Source organism: Colius striatus, chromosome 28 (assembly GCF_028858725.1).
Source record: "Colius striatus isolate bColStr4 chromosome 28, bColStr4.1.hap1, whole genome shotgun sequence".
Taxonomy (NCBI): domain Eukaryota; kingdom Metazoa; phylum Chordata; class Aves; order Coliiformes; family Coliidae; genus Colius; species Colius striatus.
The window spans coordinates 3325030-3327529 of record NC_084786.1 but is presented as its reverse complement, the minus strand read 5'-3'; the positions used below and the strand labels follow the sequence as shown (position 1 = coordinate 3327529).

The 2500-nt window shown below is 74.2% G+C and overlaps 1 non-coding gene across 1 annotated transcript; it reads right to left on the bottom strand.

The window, feature by feature from the left end:
* Window positions 1-253: 253 nt before the first annotated feature.
* Window positions 254-406, bottom strand: LOC133628104 (5.8S ribosomal RNA). The gene has a single exon (XR_009820539.1). It is a non-coding gene; the product is annotated as a 5.8S ribosomal RNA (ribosomal RNA).
* Between the last annotated feature and the right edge of the window lie 2094 nt (window positions 407-2500).

Genomic DNA, 2500 nt, shown 5'->3' with positions numbered 1-2500 from the left:
ACCTTCTCTCTCTCTCCCCACCGCCGCGCCGGGCCCGACCGGCCCGAACGACACCCTGGCGGCCCCGGCGGGACGAACTCCGTCCAGCAGGCGCTCCGGGAGCGGGGAGCTTCGGAGCGCTCCCCGAGTCTCGATTTAGGGGGACGAAGGCCCGCCGACGGGGACCTGCGAGGCAACCCCAGCCGCGCCGCTGCCACCGCTGCCCCTCGCTGCTTGCCAGGGGCGGCGGCTCAGCCGGCGATTGATCGTCAAGCGACGCTCAGACAGGCGTAGCCCCGGGAGGAACCCGGGGCCGCAAGTGCGTTCGAAGTGTCGATGATCAATGTGTCCTGCAATTCACATTAATTCTCGCAGCTAGCTGCGTTCTTCATCGACGCACGAGCCGAGTGATCCACCGCTAAGAGTTGTCTGGCTTTCGGCACCGCCCCACGCGCGCGGGGGAGCCGGGGACCGCTCACACGGAGCGGCCCCCTTTTGAGGATGGGCCTCACCGCCCGCGGCCCCGCTCGCTGGCTCGCGCCAGCCCAGCCAAGGCCGCAGCGGAGAGGCCACGCCTCGCGTGACCGTACGAACACAAGCGGAGAAGGAAAAAAAGGAGCGAGAAAACTCCGAAGGGCGAGGGCGGGGAGCCCGCGCTCCCGACCGACCCCCCCCAGGACCTGGGGGGGAGAAGCACACCTCGGGAGATCCCTTCGGAGGCGGCCCAGGCGCCCGGGCTCGGCCCGGCCTCCACGCGGAGGCGGCGGCAACGTCCGACCCTGCCCGACTTTGCCCAACCTCGACCGGGAAAAAACGGCCGCCCCCGCGGCACCGCGCTAACGACAGCCAGGCTCTTCCCTCCACCGTGGCTCGCCGACACGCGCCGGCGGCTCCGCCGCCGCGCCAACGCCACAAGGTGGCGAGCCCCCGGAGCCCGAAACGGCGGCGCGCCCGACCGCACGGCCGCCTCCTCGCACGGAGGCCCGCCGCCGGGACGGAACGGCACGCACCTGTCCCCGGCCACCGCCGTCGACGCTTCTCGCCTCGGCCCTCTCCTCTCTCTTCTCCGGGAGAAAGACGGACGCGCGCTCAGACGGAGGGCAGCCGCCCGCCCCCCGCGCTTCCGCACGGAGACCGGGACGGGGAATGCCTCCGACTGCACGCGGCCGCTTCACCCGGAAACGGCAGGGACAGGCGGCGTGGAAGTGACGAACGGGGGACACCGGGGCCGGGACGGCCGCCGCCGGCGACGAGCGACCGGCCGAAGGATCGGCAGGCCGAGCGCGTCGCGCCGCCACCGCCGGGCCCGAGGGCACCGCGCCCTGGACGCCAGCTGGCGGAAGGAAACCAACCGAGAGCGCTCGCCGAGGCGGGGAAGCAAGAACGGAGCGCAGCGCGGCACCCCGAGGCGCCGTTCCCGGCGAACCCCTTCCCCCCCCGCCTCAGCGGCGAGGGGGAGCGACGGGGAATCGCCAACCCCGCGGCAGAGGAGCCCGCGCTCCAAGCCGGGGACGCCCGCTTCGAGAGGAAGGCAGGCCGGGCACGGCCGACCGCACCGCGGTCTCGCTGCGCCGAGACCGGACCGCGGAAAGGGGGGGGCAGGAGGACCCCTCCCCGGCACGACCGTCCCGCGGGGACGAGCGCGGGCGGGCGGCGGTGGCGGCCGAGACAAGGGCCTACACGGGAGAGACTCCCGCCCCTTACCGAAACGCCACCGTCGTTGGCCCCGCCCGTCCCGACCCCTGCGGGACGCATCGAGCCGCCCGAGTCTTTAAACCTCCGCCCGGCTCCGCGACCGAGGAAAGGCCACGGAAACGCGGACGCTAGGTACCTGGCCCTGGGGTGAGGGAAACGACCTGAAGGGCCCCGCAGGGGTGCCTCCTCCCGCTGCCACCATCGGGGGGAGCGTCCGCCCGCGGGGGCGCGCCCGACATCCACCGCCATCACCACGGCCTCTTTCCCGGGGCCCGGGGGTTTCCCTCAGTGAGCCCGGCGCTGCGCCCGGGATGAGGGCCGTGGCTCGGGCCGCCCGCTCGCGCGGGACGCGACCCGGCAAGAGAACCTCGCGCGCCAACAGGCGGCATCGGTCACGGCCGAGCGCCTCCGGCCCCCCCACAAACCTCCTGCCTCGGAAGAGGGAGGAGGAGAGGGGAGGGCGCGGGGGGAAACCCTGCCGTCTCCGTACCCGCCTCGGCGACGCAGCCACCAGCTCCGGAACGCCCGGAAAGCCCTTGGCACCCTCGCACGGCCGGCCACTCGGCCACTGGGCAGGGGGGCGCTGCTACGCAGCACGCCTGCCCCGTTGCGGGGAGGGTCGCGGGAGCCGCCTCCCGGACCCTGAAGGGGACCCCTTCCTCCCTCTTCAACCCTCGTCATCGCCCTCGACGGCCTGGACCGGCGACGCCGTCGTCGCCGCCGCCGTTTGCCGCTTAGCTCCCCCTGCCCGAGCGGCGGGGGGCTCGGCCGGCGGGGAGCGCGCCGACACACAGGCCCCGGCGGCAACCCCGTTCCCGACCGACAC